Source organism: Triturus cristatus, chromosome 1_1 (assembly GCF_964204655.1).
Source record: "Triturus cristatus chromosome 1_1, aTriCri1.1, whole genome shotgun sequence".
In the NCBI taxonomy this organism is placed as follows: domain Eukaryota; kingdom Metazoa; phylum Chordata; class Amphibia; order Caudata; family Salamandridae; genus Triturus; species Triturus cristatus.
This window is the reverse complement of record NC_140579.1, coordinates 453,209,026-453,233,399: the sequence shown is the minus strand read 5'-3', so window position 1 is coordinate 453,233,399 and position 24,374 is coordinate 453,209,026.

The following is a 24,374-nucleotide window of genomic DNA, read 5'->3' as shown; positions in this document are numbered from 1 at the left end:
TCACGGCACTGACGGCTTCCCTCCAGATCTCCCCCTTGGCAATGGCGCCTACCTGTGAGGATGCAAAAGTGAGAATACATCAATCCACATGAGCAAAGACACAGAGACACACATATAGAACAATCCTCTTTATGAACAGGCCATGGTATGCATGCAACTCATTGCACCTTTGTCATAGGGACATTATCCACTGTGGAAGGCCAAATGCACTACATGCCATTGAAAGTACACGGGTGGCATGAGGGGTACCACACACTCACTGACCAGGGATCACACTGTGCCTCACAGGCTACACCAGGATTATGTACAGCACCTCACAGCAGTCACCTGCCCCAGCACACTGATGCTACCTCAGTAGAGTACACAGACACACACAGGTACAGGACAATCACATGGCATTGCCAACTGCGGGTACACACCTCACTCTGCCCATGTGCCAGTAGACGGGGGGTGTCACAGGTGTGGGGCTGGCTCAGCACGGCATGCACACAGCACTGCTCCCTGCTCACATCGGATGGCCAGGCTATATCCATCCCTCATGCTGCTTGTGTGCAACACTCCCCATATGCACTCACCCACATGACAGGGAACTTACACACACACCAATGTGCAGGGGACGAACACGGCCTTTGGACACTCACAGCACAGGTACACTGAACAAACACACATCCATGGGTACTGTCACCTGTCACACTGGGGGGAACACAGGATCACATCAGGACTGTTGAAACAACATCCCCAGGAGGAGTATGCAGGCAGAATGTGGCATGCACCATGCATTCATTGTCACAGTAGGCACTATGTAAGTGAGGAGTGCACACAGGAAACACAGCATGCTCTGCATGGGTGACATGAGGCCTTCCACACCCTGGGACCCACTCTAAACAACAGTGCATGTCTGTCACACATGGACACAATGCCAGAAGTCACAGTCACACAAAAGGGGCACAGACCTGAACCCCTGGTCGACCATACAGGCTCTGGAACTGTGGGAGGATCACATCTATCAGTGCAAGGTTCTCCTCCTGGGTGAATGGCTGTGACCTCTCCACAGTCCTGGACATGGTGCCAGAGGAATCACTATCAGCAGCAGTGGTAATGGATGAATGGATGTGCAGGCAAGTGCTCTCTCATGGGACCTGGCTGCCTTATATATGCCTGGCTGGCCTGTTCATGTACAGGAGTACAGATTGATTGGTCAGTCACATTTGCATCCTATGTTTCATCCAATCCCTTCAAACCTACCCCAGTGTGTGGCTTTGCATGGTTTCAGTTTTGATGATGATGTCAAGTCAACATCCACTTTGCAACAATGTAGATTCTTTCAAACTGACTTCTGCTGGGCACCTGGTGCTCAAATTCAAAAATCTAACTCAGTCTCCATGGCAACCATCATGCATTTAGGCCCTTATACTTGTCCCTCATGTGTCCCCTATGTGTTTTCATACATTTACACACAGGTACGGTGCGTTCCACGCCCTAGGGCACCCCAAAAGCAGTGATACTGACCGTACACGCGCTTGTACGGTCCGGATCACAATATGGGCGCTGGCGTATGCGTACGCCACAGTAGTACGGACCGTACAAGCGCTTGTACGGTCCGTACTACTGTGGCGTACGCATACGCCAGCGCCCAAATTGTGATCCGGACCGTACAAGCGCTTGTACGGTCCGTACTACTGTGGCGTACGCATACACCAGCGCCCATATTGTGATCCGGACCGTACAAGCGCTTGTACGGTCCGTACTACTGTGGCGTACGCATACGCCAGCGCCCATATTGTGATCTGGACCGTACAAGCGCTTGTACGGTCCGTACTACTGTGGCGTACGCATATGCCAGGGCACATATTGGCCCAGGGACCCTATACACGCACTCAGAGCGTATGTACGGTGCGTTTCACACCTGTCAGTGGTGACAGGCGGCACACAGACAGGAATGGAGCGGTCAGATTTTGCCAAGGGTGGACACCAATGCATAGTCTGTGCAATACCACATGTGTGTGACACAGGTGTGTCAGGATGTGATGTGGCACAATACCCCTGAGGTGTGGGCAAAGCATATGTACGATGAGCTGTGTACACATGTCGTGTGTGATGGTGCGCATTGTACCACACATCCCCTCCACTCCTTTGACATGTGTGCATGTCGTACACACTAGTAGAGCCATGAGTCACTTGCATGTCCCAGTCACGGACACCCGCACCTGTCCCCTGATGCCAGGTACACGGAATATTACACATGACATGTGAATGGCTGCGTTGCACGCTGCAACCATGTCATGTGTGTGGCATGTGTTTCCATGATTTTGCTGTAGGTGTGTGGTCCAATGCATCAGCAGTTGCTGCTACCAACATGTGTCTGTGTGTAGATGGACATGGCACACTGTTCCGCACACCAGCCAACATATGTGATCTGCCATGAGGTGTGTATGTATGCAACTACACGGAGTATCAACACAAGTACGTATCTACATGCTCTCAATGTATGTATGTTCTGTCTCGACATGTACTCCTCCAAGGCAATGTGTGTGGCCTGTCCTTTTCCTATGACATGTGACCAGTGCATATCGCATACACCAACCTGTCTGTACCATACACATCCTACTTCTGCACATGTGTGGATGTCTGTGAATCCTGAGATGCGTGTGCATGTTCACTTGCACTGGCCCACAGCTGGTCTCATGCCATGTCATCATGAGCTTGCCCCACTCCGTTAGTGGCTGTCCCTTGGTAGGAGTGTCACCTGCCTGGCGTACGTGTCCAGGAAATGTGGCACTGACCTGACTCAGAATGTGGCATTTGTGTATTGGCTGTTTAACATGTGCTCAGTGCATTGACAATGTCGTCGTACAGTGCTCACTCTTCGGTGTCCCTACCATTTCACTGCAGGGCTCCGCCTCTCCCTCGACGTATGCCAGACCTGGCTGCCCTGCATGAACGGGACTGTATACGCCGCTACAGATTCAGCCAACGGTTGATTGATGAGTTGACTGGCCGGCTGGAAGCACACCTCCTTCCGCGACACAGGTATCCCAGTGCACTGACACCCAAGTTGAAGGTGATGGCAGCCCTACATTTCCTTGCCACGGGTACGTTCCAACATACCATTGCTGACGTCGGGGGCATGTCCCAGACGATGTTCAGCCGTGTTCTTCATGATTTCTTAGAGGCTATGTTGGTTCACCTGGATGAGTACATTAAATTCCCAAATCCTGAGCAGTTGACAGGTGTCAAGCGTGAGTTCTATGCCCTGGGAGGGATGCCCCATGTCATTGGGTCCATAGATGGGACACATGTAGCGTTGGTACCACCACAGGCACAGGAGGTGGTGTATAGGAATCGCAAACATTATCTCTCCATTAATGCCCTTGTGGTGTGTCTGTCCAACATGGTGATTTCACATGTCTGTGTTCGCTTTCCAGGATCAACACACGATGCCTTCATCATGAGGCGTAGCAGGGTGCCTGAACTGATGCTGCAGCTGCGGAACGAGCGAGCATGTATTGTTGGTGGGTAGACTCTGGCAGTTCAGTGTTTGGCGTCATCTTCCAATCTCACTGCCTGTGCTGACACACTTCTGTCCATGATGTGTCCTTGTAGGGGACGCTGGCTATCCCAACATGCCATGGCTGATGACGCCTGTCCGCAACCCCAGCACGGCTGCCGAGCACCGCTACAACAACGCCCATGGGCGGACCAGGAGAGTCATTGAGAGGACGTTTGGCCTTCTGAAGAGCCGATTCCGGTGCCTCCACAAGACCGGCGGCGCACTCCCATATGCCCCAGTGAAGGTGTGCAAGATCATCATCGTCTGCTGCATGCTGCACAACATGGCAGTGGAGAAAGCTGTTCCACTCATACTGGATCCAGATGACCAGGACCATCCACCCGTGGAGGATGAAGGGCTTGGTGACGGGGCAAGTGATGTGGAGGAGGAGGAGGCTGTGGAGGACATCCGGAGTCGGCTCATACGCGAGTTCTTTGCTTAGTGGTGAGTTCCAGTGTCTGAGTGTGCACGCATTGGGCCGTGTGTGGGATGTGTTGCAATGTGTGTGTCCATCTGCATGTCTGCCAAGTGAGTCAGTGGTGTGTTTTGAAGTGTCACTCGAGTGATGGCGCAATGGAAGGATGTAGTCCGAGAGTCATCATTGTCACCTGTCATGTTGACAACATGATACGTGTTGAGTACATGCTTGCGGATGTGCTCCTTTGGGCTGACTCCTTGTGTGTCTCTCTTCCACAGGTACATGGGCATGCTGTCTGCTGGTGGCATTGTTGTGCTCCTGCTACTCCTCATGAACACAGCAACATGTGCTGATTCTGCGTCACATGCACGGGCAAGTTTTGAAATCTCCTTAGGGTAAGGGATGCCTCACGGCGTTTTGGGTGTGTAAATTGTTTGTAGTCTGTGTGCACTTCTCCGGTTCATGTGTGGTCAATTTGCATACATGTGGATCCTACATGGGGAACATTACATGGGGCAGGCTTCACCTGGAGCCATGGTCAGACTTGGTGACTGTCATGTGTCAGGGGATTGGGGATTGTGATGAGGCCATCAATGTGTGTAACACTGGCCTCAGAAACATACAGGTTGCACCGGGTTGACATGGTGTGTGATTGCCCCATCAGGGCCTCAATGGTGTATAGCAGCCTCTCCGTGGCAGCAGGGGGTGTTTAGCTGTTATCCGTCACTTGTGTGCCAGTTCAATGGATTACCAGCATCTGTGTTGCAATGGGGGGTGCCAGTGTTGCTCCCACATGTTCATCCGCATGACCTGTGTATGTGTTGACAGAGTAGCATTGTCATTCCAACACACATGACTTATAAATTTGTCCCTCTGTCTCCAAGGTGCCTCTTCTCTGTCAATGGTGGCCTGTTGCCACTGTGCATGCGGCATGTCTGGCATAGTTTTCAGAGGTGGTGCATATGTGTCTATGTGTAGAGTAGCAAGATGCTAGCGGTTTTTCAGGGATTGGAATCTGTATTATGCACAAGATGCACAGTTCCATCCACCTCAAGGCAAGGGAGACCATCCCCCAGGGCAACTACAACATCCGTGTCTAATCCTACCCTGCAGTCTACGGACATGTGCCTTACAACTCCCATGATACTTGTCCATATCCGGAGTGCATCTGCACAGCTCTGCTACTGCATCGGGCAACCAGGCCACATCAACGTCCAAACGGGATGGGGGGAATGGTTCACAGCCAGCTGCAGGATGACCTTCTCGATCCACGCCCACACTCATGATGCAGCCCACAACCCCAACACAACCATGTGGCACTGTGATCCTAAACTGCATTCTGGCATCTCCATGCATCCAACCTTGGCCTAGCCACCATTCTCAACATCCGCCTGACGCAAGCATGCAGGACATGGTAGGGACACATGTCTAGACATACCTGGGAGCGGCAAGCCAGGTCACTCCACATGATCCCTGACCTCTGCGCATGACTGTAGCTCCCCTAAATGTGTCTGTAGCCACAGTTGTGCGGGAACCCCTCAGCTGGTTGGGCCCAGCACAGGTGAGTATGGTACTCCATGTCTGTATCAGATGATACATTGGGACCCATGTGTGTCCTGGGCAAGACTGAGACCCCACGGTTTGGATGGTTGGAGTTACTTCTGAGATCAGGCATGCTTTGACTTTACGACACACACATGTATTGTAATAATGCAGAATCACGGCATCATCTTGTAATTGTGATTAATTTATTTGTGGTGGGGTACGGGTTTGTGGGGATGACAAGAGGTGCACTGCGGGAGGGTAGAATCCAAAGTTCACTGGGGGAGTTGGTATCCTTGCCGTTGCAAATTATCAGAGTCCATGCCACAGTCTTCGTCAACATAGGTCAGACAGTGACCAGCAAGTCCATGTGGCAGAGGATGTCATGTTCTGCTATTGGGCCAGAGGGCCAGGTGCCAGGCCAGGTGACCTGGGAGATGGTGATGTTCTGCTGACTCTCACAGTCTTTTTCGTGGACGACCCACCTTCCTGCGGGGACCCTCGGAAGCAGGCCGTGACGATGTCTGTGACGCTCCGTCGGATGAATCCTCCTCCTCCTGATCCCTCCCTGTGTCTGGTAATGGCCTTCGCCTGGTGCCACAGGGAGGGTTGCCCATGTTGTCGGCAATCCGACGGAGTACACCGGTCATTTGGGTTTGCACCGCCACGAGCTCAGCCTGTCTATCCTCCATCCTTCCTTGGTGTTGCAGTTGACAGGCATGTTGCTGGGCCTGCAGGGTCTTCATCTCCTCGAGGGTCCCCTTGATGTCATTGAGGGTGGACGCAATCTGGTCCATGCCCCTGGTGTCACGCCGGTATGTCGCCAGGATGTTGCTGACCTGGGACACTACCGGGTCCTGAGCTCCCTGGTCAGGTTCGCGCCTCCGCCGTCCTCCACTCCCGCCACCCCTGCCCACGTGCACCTGGCTTGCCGTTGTGGGCGCGTCGGGTCTCCGGGACCCCTGATGGATGGCATTTGCGTTGCCGCCTGCCTCCTCCTGGGTGCCCGGAGGACCGTGTCCCTCCTGGGCAGACTGGCTGGGTTGTCGTGTGCGGGCAGGGCTCCTGGACGTCTCCTGGGATGTGGCAGGAATGGGGGTGGTGGTTGGCACAGTTGTACCTGACGCAGGTGCTGCAGGTGGTTGGACACCAGAGGGGCCAGGTTGGTCTGGGTCATCCACAGAGTGGTGAGAGTCGTCGCTGGCGGTGGGGTCCTCATCCCGCTGAGCCTGGTCCTGTGAGACTTCCCCCCCAGTGTTGGGGGTGATCGACGACGTTGACCTGTGTGTGAGAGAGACAATGTTAACAGTGTTACATGTGACATCCATGTTTCATGCATTTCTGATTTGGCACTCTTCCTCTGGGTAGTTGGATCTGTCTTGCATTCCTCTCACAGTGCACTTGTGCATGGGTATGTCCCTTGGCCACAGCTGTCAGGGCTTTACGCATGTGTGACACAATCTTAGTTGATGCATCTATTTGGGTACACAGTCAGCAGTGTGGTGTGCGGGCGTAGCGAGCAATGCAGAGGCGCCTTACGTGTTGTACTGTACGTGGCCAAATGGTGTTTTGCCAATGCAATTTGATGATGCAGGTAGGTGACTGATGCATTTGTGACAGGGTTCTTACCGACACAGTGGGTGGGTATACTGGGTGTGTGGTTAGGTCTGTGCCTGCAGCAGGGATGTACTCGTGCACAGATTGACACATGGACCGGTCTTCATCTAGGGTAGGGGGGAGTTGAGGCACTGCCAGACCTTGTCTGCATGCACACAGTCCACCGGCTGACGAGTGGACATGACCACACCACCCAAGGGTGATTTTGTCTCCCTGTGTCTCCCTTCCTCCCTCCCTCTGTCACCCTCCTCCCTCTGTCGGTCTCCCTGTGTCTCCCTTCCTCCCTCCCTCTGTCACCCTCCTCCCTCTGTCGGTCTCCCTGTGTCTCCCTTCCTCCCTCCCTCTGTCACTCACCTCCCTCTGTCGGTCTCCCTCTGTCACCCTACTCCCTCCCTCTGTCTGTCTCCCTGTGTCCCCCTCTGTCTCCTTCCCTCTCAATCCCCCTCTCCCTCCCTCTATTTGTCACCCTCTGTCACCTCAGGCCAGCTTCCTGGGCACACACAGTTAGCCGGTCTTTGAATGGCCATTGGCTTGTTCATGTGAGTTAGTTTCTGTTCTCCGGGCACCCATTGGGCAGTGTGTCTGAGTGTAGGCTGCTGCTGTGGCGGTGTGTGCTGAGACTCTATCAGAGCGATGCATCTTCATTGTCTGCTGTTATGTGCAAATTGTGCCTTCAGACCCATGTCATCCTGCAAGGCGGCCACCATTTGCAGGCAAGACAGTACTGTGTGGGTTCACACAGTTTGTATGGCTGTGCCCTGGGCCATATGGGCTGAGGGCATTGTTGTGTGCTTGTGAGTTGCTCAATGTTAGTTTTGATGCCCCCCCCTCCCAGCATCGGCCACATCCTGTGTTGTGTTGGTGTTTTGTGTGGCCTGTGACTTGGCATGGCCCTGATTGGTGCATGGGGCATGGAGGCGCTAGTGGCATGTGTGTGTTTGTGGAGTGTGGTTGTGTCCGGTGGTGGCTTGGGGGGGGTGGCGTGCATGATTGATTGTGTATGGCATCCCCCCCATGTGAGGTGAGTTGTTTGTGTACTCACCAGGGTCTGGGAGTCCTGGTAGTCCGTGTAGTCCCTCCACTGCCAGTGTGGACATCACCTTCTCCTCCCAGGGATGGTATTGTACCGGTCTGGGGGGCGGCCCTCCTCCAGTGATGTTCCCCTGGTTGTGATTGTCAGTCATCTTCCTCTTGACCGTCCTCCGCAGATCGTACCACCTGGATTGGCACTCGTGCCTGGTCCTTCTGGTGGCCCCAACAGCATTCACAGAATCGACAATCCTCTGCCACATGGCCGATTTTTCGGCTATGCTGGTCTGTCTGACCAATGTTCCAAAGAGCTGTGGCTCGACTCTGAGGATTTCGTCGACAAGGATCTCCAGCTCCTCCTTTGTGAACTTTGGATTCTTGGTAGTGGACATGGCGTGGGGTGTGGGTGTGGATGGTTGTGGGGGTGTGGGTGTGGATGGTTGTGGGTGTGTGAGTGTGGTAGTTGAGGTGTGTGTGTGAATGTGATGAGGGGGTGTTTGTGTAGGTGGTTGTGTGAAGGTATGCAAGTGTGAGGTTCAAGTATGGTAGTGTGGGTCGTCTGTGGTCTCTGGCAGCAGTGGGTCTGTTGCAAAGGCTCATGGTTTGTGTGTGTGGTCCATTTTTATTGGTCCATTTGTGGGTGTGGCTGTGTTTGAATTTTGTGTGGGTGTGTTATGAGGAGTGTTTGTGTTTTGGGCCTCTGTTTGGCAGTTTGGCAGTTGCAGGTCAGTGTATGTGATGTTTGTGGGGTTGTTGGGCATGTTTGGTGGTGTGGGGCAACTAATTGACTCTCCTTGTGTAAATATGGTTTGTCCTGGTTCAGTGCGTGTGTTTTTGGCGTCAGTACGGTCCGTACATGTACTGGTGGGGTGGGGGTTCGGGGCGTACATACACGGGTGGTGGTTCGGTGCGTACATACACGGGTGGGGGTTCGGTGCGTACATACACGGGTGGGGGTTCGGGGCGTACATACACTGCTGGGGTGGGGGTTCGGTGCGTACATACACGGGTGGGGGTTCGGGGCGTACATACACGGGTGGTGGTTTGGGGCGTACATACACTGGTGGGGGTTCGGGGCGTACATACACTGGTGGGGTGTGGGTACGGGCCGTACTTCCACGGGTGTGTGTTCGGGGCGTACATACATGGGTGGGGTGGGGGTACGGGCCGTACTTCCACGGGTAGGGGTACGGTCCGTACATACACGGGTGGGGGTTCGGGGCGTACATACACGGGTGGGGGTTCGGGGCGTACATACACTGCTGGGGTGGGGGTTTGGTGTGTACATACATGGGTGGGGGTTCGGGGCGTACATACACTGCTGGGGTGGGGGTTCGGTGCGTACATACACGGGTGGGGGTTCGGTGCGTACATACACGGGTGGGGGTTCGGGGCGTACATACACTGCTGGGGTGGGGGTTCGGTGCGTACATACACGGGTGGTGGTTCGGTGCGTACATACACGGGTGGGGGTTCGGGGCGTACATACACTGCTGGGGTGGGGGTTCGGTGCGTACATACACGGGTGGGGGTTTGGGGCGTACATACACTGCTGGGGTGGGGGTTCGGTGTGTACATACACGGGTGGTGGTTCGGTGCGTACATACACGGGTGGGGGTTCGGGGCGTACATACACTGCTGGGGTGGGGGTTCGGTGCGTACATACACGGGTGGGGGTTCGGGGCGTACATACACTGCTGGGGTGGGGGTTCGGTGCGTACATACACGGGTGGTGGTTCGGTGCGTACATACACGGGTGGGGGTTCGGGGCGTACATACACTGCTGGGGTGGGGGTTCGGTGCGTACATACACGGGTGGGGGTTCGGGGCGTACATACACGGGTGGTGGTTCGGGGCGTACATACACTGGTGGGGGTTCGGGGCGTACATACACTGGTGGGATGTGGGTACGGGCCGTACTTCCACGGGTGTGTGTTCGGGGCGTACATACACGGGTGGGGTGGGGGTACGGGCCGTACTTCCACGGGTGGGGGTACGGTCCGTACATACATGGGTGGGGGTTCGGGGCGTACATACATGGGTGGGGGTTCGGGGTGTACATACACGGGTGGGGGTTCGGGCGTACATACACTGCTGGGGTGGGGGTTCGGTGCGTACATACGCGGGCGGGGGGGTGGTGGGCTGTTCGGCGCGTATGCGGGCACATGTCTCCATGGTTGCTATGGGAGTTCGGTTTGGACGGTGTTTCTTGCGTCCGGTTGTGAAATGGGGAGGACGGGAGGGATCGTACTTGCGCAGTCGGACTTTATTTTTCCGCACGGTGGGTTTTTCGACCGGGGACGTGTCGGTGACTTTTCCCGACACGAAGATGTGTGGGGAAATGTTCCCAATGCGATTCGTATGGAATTTTTTCCGTTCGAATCGTACTTGGCAGTTTGTACGCTACTTTGACGATTCGGACGGAAAAAAATCCGGATACGAGTCGGACGGGGAATTTTTTTACCGGATCGGAATTGGCACCTTTGTGTAGAATTTATCTTTACTCTTGTACTTTCGTCGATAGTATTTTCCACACCGATGACTTTGGAAACGTAAAACTTGCTCTTTTAAGGTTTTTCCTTCTGTGCTTTTAGGTATAGCACATGTTGCATATTCTTCAATGAAAGATAAAACTGCATCATCAGAATCTGTTCCAAATTTTGGGGCATCCTTGATCCACAACAGCATATGAATATGAGGAGCACCTCTTGCTTGGTACTCTGTTCTCCAAAAGAAATCCCCAACTTCTCCAAGAGATGGATTTTTTTTTATTGCAGATGAAGGACATCATAGCCTCAAATCTATGATTGAAATATCTGCAAACATTAACCGGATCCAATGAGCACAATTCTCCTGCTGTCTTGTATTGGTTATTTTCAATATTTGAATTTGCCTCTCGAAGAAAATCCAATGAATCATCCCAAGTGTACTCAGCACAGCTTAGGGTAAGGAACCATGTAGGAGTTCCTAAATTCCGTAACATACATTTCAATTCTCCATGGCGTCGGTACCAATATTCATTAGTTCCACGCTGACAAGCCATCAGATTAATCAATTGAGATTACAAATGATCATCTCGCTGTTGCACTTTGTTCATAAAATCCTTTGCAGACACATTATGTAGATATACTCCAGTTTTTAAAATGTGATTTACTGCATAAGATAGTGCAGACAAGTCACTTTCAAATAAAAGATGGAACAAATAAGGAATACTTTGACGAAATCTTGGATCTTCTGCATATAATCTTGTAGTCCGATACTCAGAAGCAGGAATCTGTACTGGACGTTCATCATATCGTCCACCTTTTCCTGCAGGAAACAGCTGGGGAAAACAACGAGCTTCCAAGCTCTCCTCCCATACACTCACGGGAGTTCCTTTTGCTTTTTTCATCTGAAACAGATCAATAGTGTTTCCCATAACTTCTTTAGAATGAAGAGGATGTATGCTGAAATGTTCATAAATTTCTTCTTCTTTTGACTTATCCACTTTTTCAATTTCCCAGTTGGTATTCCTGTGTCTGCTAGTAAAACTTCTTCATCTTCGTCCATATAAATTGATTCATAGTACTTATTATTTCTTTTCAAATATAAATTTGCTCTTTGTACTTTTCGTACATCTACTAGCTCCTGCCAAATTTTCCTATTCTTTGTAGGTACACCATTAACCAGAATAACTAATGGTTCAGTTTCCAAACTATCTGCATCAATTGTTTCAATATTTTTTTCAAATCTAATGGCAAATAGACAACTTTTCCTTTTAAACCTCTTTGTAAATCTGAAGGAGGTAACTTACCTGTTTTGGGCTCCATACGAACTATAGTCTGAAACGCATGGACACATTGAATGAGTATAGACTCATACGTATTTAAATCACTAAGTTCTGCAGGAATATCAACCAATTCTAAATTATTATGTACAGCTCTAGCTGGCATTTTATTTTCTTCTAACTTGTTAATACAGTATTTACAAATACGCTGATCTTCATCCACATCAAAACAATTTTCCAGAAACAAATATGTAGCAAAATCCTTCCACTCATAATTATTTTCTTTTTCACTTTTTTTATAGAGATCAACATTCCTTGTTTGAGTTTTATAATGGCTTCTCCGGCAACAAATACAAGTAATATTTGGTCTTTCATTAGAGATGATAGTAAATGTTGTCATTTGATCTTCAAATTTTTTACTAACAGTGGGTTCTACATTCTCTTCCACATTTTCTTCAATAACTGTGTCATTTCCTGCACTTTCTTGCTCTGGACCAAAGTAACAAAACTCAATATCCTCACAAACCTTCTTCACATCTGATACAGATCCACGGAACAGAGCACTATTCAACTCATTTAACTTTAGTGCTGGACTTTTAGCAAAATACAATCTTCTCACAAACTTTCTCATTTCAGTATGATGTACTGCCAGCATCCTAAAATGGTGAAAAACACTTTGACAAACTTTCCTAGAAAGACAAGCCAGAGAAGGTCCTTGCAAACCAGTATTCTTTCTCACTCTGCATGGATCTAGTCTTTGAAGCACCTTAATCTTCAGTTTAACACTTTTTTTTACTATATTCTCTTAGAAAGTCACGTAATTTATCAATAGATTCTTGTCGTACAGTACAAATACTACTACAATTCCAAGTGTACACTGGGGCTTTAGGAAGTTTCCCCATAACTTCATCAGCTAACACTTCTTCCTCATTTCTTGGAACCATTTTCTCCTTTTCCATTACACAACCATCCTTAACTTCATAAGCTCGACCACTGGTGTCAACTGCATGCAGCAAACTATTACTTTGAAGATAACTCTCTTCATTAAAAAATCGTTCAGTACTTGAACTATGCTTCCATTCTCCTAAGAACACTTTACAAAAGTTATTTTTTTTCACTACTCTTTTCCTTTTGCTTTTTGACTTCATTACATTGACTATTTTATCTAATGTACGGATCCTGTTCAAAATTAAAATGAATAGTTTTCTTTTTAATTCCAAAGCCTTTGCAACAATTGATTCAATATGTTTCTTTTTCTTATAAAATGTTGCTTTCTTCCTATATTTTTTCACATCCTTTAGCAAATTGAACATCACTCTTCTCTGAAACATTTTTCTACGAATGTTTTGAAATTCTGTTTTTCTTTTTAAGTCATTCTTTCCTGCTTCTGATTGTACATTAGCATTTAGTATTTTCTTTGTATTGTCTTGTTGTTTTCTACTTGAAACACTATTTGCAGTGGATATATTTTTTACATTTTTTCTATGTTTGAAGATATGTTTTTTAAAAATCCTTAGTCTGCTTACCAGAAGACTTTTTCTTTTTTCCAACATGAGGTTCTTCAACTAATTTGTGTTGTCCAGTTGTCTTCAAATATAGATGTTTTTGCTGTTCTTTTCTCTTTCTTGATTTTATAGGCATGTTTAATTTATTTCAGTGTTGTTCACCAATACCTAAAAGAAACTAAAAAAAAATACCTTTATGTAATTTAAATATATTACGATATTTTTTTGAGCTTTTCAAATCCTATCATATGAGCTGCCCCTTTCCTACGAGTGCAAGTCTTACAGAACAAGAGCAACACAAATTAAATCTCTGACAACAATTCCTGTGTGCACACAGACTCATGGTGTGATTCTACACAGAAAACGATATTTGATTGGCAATTTCAAAGCACATTTACTACTGTGGTAGAGCAAGTGATAATTACTGTAACAGCCTGACACATTTTCCTTATAGTTTAGAGAGGCAGAAAAGAGCACATGTCCTAACAGCTACTTGAGACCATGAGCATGTGGAACCTGGGTGAGTGATTAGACTAGAGCAAAGGAAATGAGCCTTGGTGATGTTGAATGTGTTAGCGTTACACACTGCTATCTGAAATACCACACAGTGCTGAATAGTAAGCATGGGAGTGCAGGAGAAGCACACCTGGCTGTGTGCTAAGAGTGTGTTTCTGGAGACTGTGTATTGTCAGGTGCAAGAGAGATCTGCATGGACACTTGCACAACTGCATGAAGACTGCATAGATGTATGTAAGAGTACATGTAGTAAGGGTTAATTGGGCTTTTGAACATGTAGGAACTACCTCACCCATTGCAGGAGTGGAAGGAAAATCTACCCTGTTGTTTTCAAATGTGTTAGAATTTGCCTCGCATCTGTGAGATAGTGATTTCTGCTGAATGCTAACCATCACAGTTCAAGAAAACAAGCTGCCCCTTCCCTACGAGTGCAAGTCTTACAGAACAAGAGCAACACAAATTAAATCTCTGACAACAATTCCTGTGTGCACACAGACTCATGGTGTGATTCTAGGCACAAAACAGTATTCCTAGGTGATACCAGTACACCTTAACTTATGGTGAAGACATACTCCATAATATCTTACAAGTTCAAGGCAGTTAAATATCTTCCAAAACATAAAATGTAAAACACAACTTTAAAAGAAGAAACAAATTTCTATTATTTATATCAAAATACACCACATACATCCCCTCTCAAATTCATAACTCACCTTTAAAAGTAGTTAGTTGAGAAAGAAATGTGGCACTCACACAGCAGATTATCAGAGCCAGAATCTCTGAGCTGTACACCTCTCACCAGAACCAGTAAATGGCAAACTTTCCCTCTCTTTTTTCACACATAAACATGTTAACTTCAAATCACATTGCTTCCCACATTTTTTCAAATGGAAACACACATTTCTATTGGTTGCAAATGTCAACCCTTTTCCAAATCATTCCTACCCCCAACATGACTTCTGCCTTCTACCATAGCAACTGGTCATGGAACACTGGTGTGAGCAGAGAGGTCAGAAGTTCAGCACACAATGTTTCTAATCCAAACAGCAAGATTGCTTGACTTTTCAAACCTAACAGCAAATCCAAAGTAATGTTCTGTGGGAACACATTTTTCTGAACCAATACAAAACATGCTTTTACAAATGTAAACATACAGCTTAGTTTTTAGTGTTGAATGGTGTGAAACAGCCAATGAGTTCTTTTTATAAAAAAAAGTATGTAAGCCTCCATTTTACAACTATCTTTCTTTTCATATTGCCATTCTACTGAAAGACACCTTCTGAGTGCATCCAGATCTCCTTGAAAGATGTTCACAGTGTGGATTGTAGGTTATAGCTATGTCTTCGGGAGTGAAAAGTATGCAGAAAAAAGAGGTATTGTGAAAGACCTTGCTTTGCCAAATGTAGACATTAAATGGATTGGTCAGAGAGGGTTAAAGTGGCACCAATTAATGCCTTTGGTGAAATCCTTACTACATCTCCCACAGCCTAACCTTATAATTGTGCACTGTGGTGGAAATGACCTAGGCACTTTAACTGGGGTAGGTCTGGAAATGCTTGTTAAGGACATCTTTGTGCAATTGATGTCACTTTTTCCACAAACTACCTTTGTATATTCTAATATATGCCAAAGGCAAAAGTGGAACTGGTCCAACCAATATTGTCCGCAGATTGAGAAAGCAAGAAAGCACGTCAATAAGTCTGTTTCTGCTTTCCTCAGAGACTATGGTATGGGTTCTATATACCACAACAACTTGCGTTACAACATGCAAGGCATTTATAGAGGAGACGGTGTACATTTCACAGATGAAGGGAACAGAGTCTTCCTCTTGAACTTTAGACTGTATATCGGTACTTACTTGTAGGTACCAAAAAACACTCAATGATCACAACGGCTCTTTTTAGAGCCAACCAACATCTAAACACTTAAACTTGATTTTTAATTCTTTTTTTTTTTTCCGCCGTGCGTGCACCGTGCGCGCACCGTGCGCTCACCGTGCGGGCACCCCGCGAATTTTTGAAAAAAAATAAAATGTTTTTTTCACTTTTCGGGATCCTTCAGAGACCCCCTGACAAAGGCTAGGGGGTCAGGAACTCTCTACCCTGCCCCCTTTTCACGTTCTCCACCTTTCTTTTAATTGGAAACACACATTTCTATTGGTTGAAAATTTCAACCCTTTTCAAATGATTCCTACCCCCAAAATGACTTCTGCCTGCTAGCATAGCAACAGATCATGGAACACTGGTGTGAGCAGAGAGGTCAGAAGTTCAGCACACAATGTTTCTAATCCAAACAGCAAGATTGCTTGACTTTTCAAACCTAACAGCAAATCTAAAGTAATGTTCTGTGGGAACACATTTTTCTGAACCAATAATAAACATGCCTTTAAAAATGTAAATATACAGCCTAGTTTTTAGTGTAGAATGGTGTGAAACAGCCAATGAGTTATTTTTATTTAAAAAAAGTATGTAAGCCTCCATTTTACAACTACCTTTCTTTTCATATTGTCATTCTACTGAAAGACACCTTCAGAGTGCATCCAGGTCTCCTCCTCACTCCCTGAAGAAGACAGCTGTTCTGCCATTTTCAAATATAATTGATAGCTGTTCACCTCCTTGTCCCAGGAAATAAGAAGAAATAGTGAGGGGAGTGGGAGTGGTGTTTGAAGATTCTGGAACAGAAACTACTATGAACCAATGTTTCTGAGTGGCATTTATAGAGGAGATGGTGTACATTTCACAGACTTCTGAGTGCATCCAGGTCTCCTCCTCACTCCCTGAAGTAGACTACTGTTCTGCCATTTTCAAGTACTGGAAACGCTGTTCAGCTCCTTGTCCCAGCAAATACGAAGAAATAGTGAGGGGAGTGGGTGTGGTGTTTGAAGATTCTGGAACGGAAACTACTATGAACCAATGCTTCTGAGTGGCATTTATAGAGGAGATGGTGTACATTTCACAGATGAAGGGAACAGAGTCTTCCTCTTGAACTTTAGACAGTGTGTCAGGGACCCCCTGACAAAGGCTAGGGGGTCAGGAACTCTCTACCCTGCCCCCTTTTCACGTTCTCCACCTTTCTTTTTCACTGTCACATGCAAAATGGCGGCCGACACTTCCTGACTTCGACCGATTCGAATGTTGACTGACATGTAACCACCAATCAGAATTCCGCTCGCGCACGTTATGGTGCGCGCATAGATATTTATGTACTTTTAACTGCAATTTTCTCAGGAACTACTGAACAGATTGACACCATATATGCAAAAGGCACATGCCTGACCTGAGGACTACCTCTTTGCCAAATTTCAAGTAATTCTGTTCAGCCGTTCGGGCTGTACCTTCGACTAACGGTCCTATGGGAAAATGCATGGGGAAAATGCGTTTTGGGACCCCCTTTTTTCTCAGACCCCGCTTGACGAATCACCCCGAGACTTTCAGGGCAGGAGCTGAGCAGAGCGCCCCATTAGTTTTGAAAATTTCGCGAAGATTCGTCAACTGGCGCCAAAGTTATCCAAAATAGAATTTTCAGATTTCCTCTGGAAACTCGGTCCTAACTATAACTATCTACTGGCGACCGCCAGTAGATAATAAAAAAATATTAAATATATTAAATAATTAAAAACTAATTTGATTTAATAATCCCTTTAACAAATATAACAAATACACTTAATTAAGAAAAGTTAAACACATACATAATAAGATACATATATATATATTGTTTTACTTTAATTAATTAATAAACAATTAATTTTAATTCATTTTAAAAAAATATATATATATATATATTTATTTGTCAATTTTTATATAATTGTAAAATTATAAAATACACACACCAACAACATAAAATCTAATTTAAAAAAATTCTATTACAAATTATAACAATAAACTATTTAAGAATCTTTAAACCTAAATTTCCCACTCCAGTCAGTGCAACAGTAGGGAAAGTGTTGGATAGCAGAGGGGTAGAAATTACTATTCCCACTCCAGTGAGTGCAGCAGTAGGGATAGTGTTGGATAGTGGCGGAATAAAATGTAATAGTCCCATTCCAATCAGTGCAACAGTAGGGAAATTGTTGGATTGCGGAGGGCTAAAATGTACTATTCCACTCCAAAAAGTGTAACAGTAGGGAAAATGTTGGCTAGCGGAGGGGTAAAAATTACTATTCCCTCTCCATTAAGTGAAACAGTAGGGAACATGTTGGATAGTGACGGGATTCAATTTGCTATTCCCATTCCAATCAGTGCAACAGTAGGGAAAGTGTTAGACTGCAGAAGGGTAACAATTAATATTCCCACTACAGTCAGTTCAAAATTGAAAACAAACACATTTTTAACAGCTAAAAAAAAATTAACAAATATAGAAATATGTTAATAATTAAAATACAAATTAAAATATATATTTATAAAAGTTAAACCCACTAACACAAAAAAGTAAACAATTGCCCTAATTAAATGTCAATTAATTAATTAATATTAAAGATCATCTAATGATTAATTAATTAAACATAGATTACTTCCCACCCTTTACCCCATAAACCCCACAACCCACACCTAAAATGTATTAAACACTTTCCATATTTAATTTTCAATTAATTGATTAATATTAATTAACAACTAAGGGGGCCGATTCCGATCCGTTAAAAATTTCCCCCGTACGAATCGTATCCATTTTTTTTACCGTACGAATCGTAGAAGTCCCGTACAAACTGGCAAGTACGATTCGTATGTGAAAAAATCCATACGAATCGCATGGGGAATATACCCCGACACGTCCTCGGGTCGGAAAAAGTGTCCGACACGTCCCCAGACAGTTTTACCTATGAATCGGGAAACTGAAGTCCGAGCGCACAAGTACGATCCGTCCCGTCCGTCCGAATGCACAACCGTATGTAAAAAACACCGTACGGTGCGAACTCCCATAGCAACTATGGAGACGTCCAAATAGTTGCCCGCATACGCGCCGAACACCCCCCCCAGCACACCCCCCCACATACGCGCTGTACCCCAGCACCCCCCCATGTCCGCGCCGTTCCCCCACCCCACCCCGTAGGTACGGAGCGTACCACCACCTCCGTAGGTACGGAGCGTACCACCACCCCGTAGGTACGGAGTGTACCCCCACCCCATAGGTACGAAGCGAACCCCCACCCCGTAGGTATGAGGTGTACCCCCACCCCCCTATGTATGGTGCGTTACGCGCGGGGGGTCCACAGCGTACCTACGGGGGTGGTGGTACGCTCCGTACCTAGGGGGGTACACTCCATCCATAGGAGGGGCTGGGGGTACGGCGCTTACATACAGGGGGGCGGGTGTACGGCGCGTACATACGGGGGCTGGGGGTACTGCGCATACATACGGGGGTGGGGGTATGTGCTGGGGGATGGTGCTTACATACGGAGGCTGAGGGAACGCACCGTCCATACGGGGGTGGGGGCACACACCGTACCCCCAGCACCCCGTATGTACGTGCTATACCCCCAGCCCCCCATGTATGCGTCGTACCCTCGGTTCACGTATATACGACATGTACCCCCTACCCGAGGCCCCTACACCAGCACCCTCACCCAGCCGTGTGCATGTACGAGTCGTACCAAGCCATAGCAAATGTGAGCACTGTACAACAACATGGCCGATGTACGCACCGCACAGACGCGAAAAACACACGTACTGAACCAGGACACTGCAAAACACCACAAGGAGAGTCAATTTGAATTGCACAACACCACTAAACACGTCCAACAAGCCAAAATACTTCCAATACACTGACCTGCAACAGCCAAACAGGTAAACAGAGGCCCAAAACACAACCACCCCTTATAACACACCCACCCAAAGTTCAAACACAGCCACACCCACAAATGGACCAATAAAAAGGGCCCACACACACAAACCATGAGCCTTTGCAACAGACCCACTGCTGCCAGACCCCACAGACAACCCACAGCACCAGCCTTGAACCTTTACTACACCTTACACTTGCACACCTTCACACAACCACCTTCATAAACACCCCCTCATCACATTCACACACACACCTTCACAACCCCACACACACACCCACAACCATCCACACCCACACCCCACACCATGCCCACAGACAGGAATCCAAAGTTCACAACAGCGGAGCTGGAGATCCTTGTCAACGAAATCCTCAGAGTCGAGCCACAGCTCTTTGGAACATTGGTCAGAGAGACCAGCGTATCAGAAAAATCAGCCATGTGGCAGAGGATCATCGAGAGGATGAATGCTGTTGTGCCCATCAGAAGGACCAGGCATGAATGCCAAGCCAGGTGGTACGATCTGCGGAGGACGGTCCGCCGCAAAATGACCGCCGAATACAACCAGGAGAACATCACTGGAGGTGGGCCGCCCCGTAGACCGGTACACTACCATCCCTGGGAGGAGAAGGTGATGCGCACGCTGCCACCGGTGGGAGTACACGGAGTAGAAGGACTCGCCGAGCCTGGTGAGTACACAAACAAATCAACCCACATGGGGGGAACCGCATCCACAACCCAACTCCCGATAATGCACGCAAATACCCCAAATCCATCACCGGACGCACCACATTCCAACAACACGCACATGCCACTATCGGCTCCATGCCCCATGCACCAAGCAAGGCCATGCCAAGTCACAGGCCACACAAAACACCAAGGACAGGATGTCCGTGATGCCGGGAGGGGGGGCCTCCACAATCACATTGTGCAACTAAGAAGCAGACACCAATGCCCTCAGCCCATATGGCCTAGGGCAGAGCTATACAAACAGTGAGTCCCGACACTGTACTGTGTCGCCTGCAAATGGCGGCCGCGTCGCAGGATGACATGGGTATGAAGGCCCAATTCGCACATAACAGCAGCTAATGAAGAGGAAACACTGTGAAAGAGTGTCAGCACACACCGCCGCTGCAGCGCAGACTCAGAGACACTCTGCCCAATGGGGTTCGGGAGATTCTAAACAAAGCCACATGAACAAGCCAATGGCCTTTGAAAGACCTGCAAAGTGTGTGTGCCCAGGAAGCTGGACAGACAGATGGAGGGAGAGGGAGAGGGAGAGGGAGGGAGACAGAGGGCGACAGAGGGTGACAGACAGACAGAGGGAGAGGGAGAGAGAGGGAGAGAGACAGAGGGCGACAGAGGGCGACAGAGGGTGACAGACAGACGGAGGGAGAGGGAGAGAGAGGGAGGGAGAGGGAGAGAGAGGGAGGGAGACAGAGGGAGACAGACAGAGGGAGACAGAGGGAGACAGACAGAGGGAGGGAGAGGGAGAGAGAGGGAGGGAGACAGAGGGCGACAGAGGGCGACAGAGGGCGACAGAGGGTGACAGACAGACGGAGGGAGAGGGAGAGAGAGGGAGGGAGACAGAGGGCGACAGAGGGAGACAGACAGAGGGAGGGAGAGGGAGAGAGAGGGAGGGAGACAGAGGGCGACAGAGGGCGACAGAGGGTGATAGACAGACGGAGGGAGAGGGAGAGAGAGGGAGGGAGAGGGAGAGAGAGGGAGGGAGACAGAGGGCGACAGAGGGAGACAGACAGAGGGAGGGGGAGGGAGAGGGAGGGAGACAGAGGGCGACAGAGGGCAACAGAGGGCAACAGAGGGTGACAGACAGACGGAGGGAGAGGGAGAGAGAGGGAGGGAGACAGAGGGCGACAGAGGGTGACAGACAGATGGAGGGAGAGGGAGAGAGAGGGAGAGAGAGAGAGAGGGAGGGAGACAGAGGGTGACAGAGGGAGACAGACAGAGGGAGGGGGAGGGAGAGAGAGGGAGGGAGACAGAGGGCGACAGAGGGCGACTGAGGGTGACAGACAGACGGGGAGAGGGAGAGAGAGGGAGGGAGACAGAGGGCGACAGAGGTAGACAGACAGAGGGAGGGAGAGGGAGAGAGAGGGAGGGAGACAGAGGGCGACAGAGGGTGACAGACAGACGGAGGGAGAGGGAGAGAGAGGGAGGGAGAGGGAGAGAGAGGGAGGGAGACAGAGGGAGACAGAGGGAGACAGATAGACGGAGGGAGAGGGAGAGAGAGGGAGGGAGACAGAGGGCGACAGAGGGTGACAGAGGACGACAGAGGGTGACAGGCAGATGGAGGGAGAGGAGGCAGAGAGAGGAAGGGAGACAGAGGGCGACAGAGGGCGACAGAGGGTGACAGACAGATGGAGGGAGAGGAGGCAGAGAGAGGGAGGGAGACAGAGGGCGACAGAGGGAGACAGACAGAGGGAGGGGGAGGGAGAGAGAGGGAGGGAGACAGAGGGCGACAGAGGGCGACAGAGGGAGACAGACAGAGGGAGGGAGAGGGAGGGCGACAGAGGGCGACAGAGGGCGACAGAGGGCGACAGAGGGTGACAGACAGACAGAGTGAGAGGGAGAGAGAGGGAGGGAGACAGAGGGCGACGGAGGGCGACAGACAGAGGGAGGGAGAGGGAGAGAGAGGGAGGGAGACAGAGGGCGACAGAGGGCGACAGAGGGTGACAGACAGACGGAGGGAGAGGGAGAGAGAGGGAGGGAGACAGAGGGCGACAGAGGGAGACAGACAGACGGAGGGAGAGGGAGAGGGAGAGGGAGAGGGAGAGGGAGACAGAGGGCGACAGAGGGTGACAGACCGACGGAGGGAGAGGGAGAGAGAGGGAGGGAGAGGGAGAGAGAGGGAGGGAGACAGAGGGAGACAGAGGGAGACAGAGGGAGACAGACAGAGGGAGGGAGAGGGAGGGAGAGAGAGGGAGGGAGACAGAGGGCAACAGAGGGCGACAGAGGGTGACAGACAGACGGAGGGAGAGGGAGAGGGAGAGGGAGAGAGAGGGAGTGAGACAGAGGGCGACAGATGGCAACAGAGGGAGACAGACAGAGGGAGGGAGAGGGAGAGAGAGGGAGGGAGACAGAGGGCGACAGAGGGTGACAGACATACAGAGGGAGAGGGAGAGAGAGGGAGGGAGACAGAGGGCGACAGAGGGAGACAGACAGAGGGAGGGGGAGAGAGAGGGAGGGAGACAGAGGGCGACAGAGGGTGACAGACAAACGGAGGGAGAGGGAGAGAGAGGGAGGGAGACAGAGGGTGACAGAGGGAGACAGACAGAGGGAGGGAGAGGTAGAGAGAGGGAGGGAGACAGAGGGCGACAGAGGGCGACAGAGGACGACAGAGGGTGTCAGACAGACGGAGGGAGAGGGAGAGAGAGGGAGGGAGAGGGAGAGAGAGTGAGGGAGACAGAGAGAGACAGAGGGAGACAGACAGAGGGAGGGAGAGGGAGAGAGAGGGAGAGAGACAGAGGGCAACAGAGGGTGACAGAGGGCAAAAGAGGGTGACAGACAGACGGAGGGAGAGGGAGAGAGAGGGAGGGAGACAGAGGGCGACAGAGGGCGACAGAGGGTGACAGACAGACGGAGGGAGAGGGAGAGAGAGGGAGGGAGACAGAGGGCGACAGAGGGCGACAGAGGGCGACAGAGGGTGACAGACAGACGGAGGGAGAGGGAGAGAGAGGGAGGGAGACAGAGGGCGACAGAGGGAGACAGACAGAGGGAGGGAGAGGGAGAGAGAGGGAGGGAGACAGAGGGCAACAGAGGGCGACAGAGGGTGACAGACAGACGGAGGGAGAGGGAGAGAGAGGGAGGGAGAGGGAGAGAGAGGGAGGGAGACAGAGGGCGACAGAGGGAGACAGACAGAGGGAGGGGGAGGGAGAGGGAGGGAGACAGAGGGCGACAGAGGGCAACAGAGGGCAACAGAGAGTGACAGACAGACGGAGGGAGAGGGAGAGAGAGGGAGGGAGACAGAGGGTAACAGAGGGTGACAGACAGACGGAGGGAGAGGGAGAGAGAGGGAGAGAGAGGGAGGGAGACAGAGGGTGACAGAGGGAGACAAGACAGAGGGAGGGGGAGGGAGAGAGAGGGAGGGAGACAGAGGGCGACAGAGGTGGACAGAGGGTGACAGACAGACGGGGAGAGGGAGAGAGAGGGAGGGAGACAGAGGGCGACAGAGGTAGACAGACAGAGGGAGGGAGAGGGAGAGAGAGGGAGGGAGACAGAGGGCGACAGAGGGTGACAGACAGACGGAGGGAGAGGGAGAGAGAGGGAGGGAGAGGGAGAGAGAGGGAGGGAGACAGAGGGAGACAGAGGGAGACAGATAGACGGAGGGAGAGGGAGAGAGAGGGAGGGAGACAGAGGGCGACAGAGGGCGACAGAGGACGACAGAGGGTGACAGACAGATGGAGGGAGAGGAGGCAGAGAGAGGGAGGGAGACAGAGGGCGACAGAGGGCGACAGAGGGTGACAGACAGATGGAGGGAGAGGAGGCAGAGAGAGGGAGGGAGACAGAGGGCTACAGAGGGAGACAGACAGAGGGAGGGGGAGGGAGAGAGAGGGAGGGAGACAGAGGGCGACAGAGGGCGACAGAGGGAGACAGACAGAGGGAGGGAGAGGGAGGGAGACAGAGGGCGACAGAGGGCGACA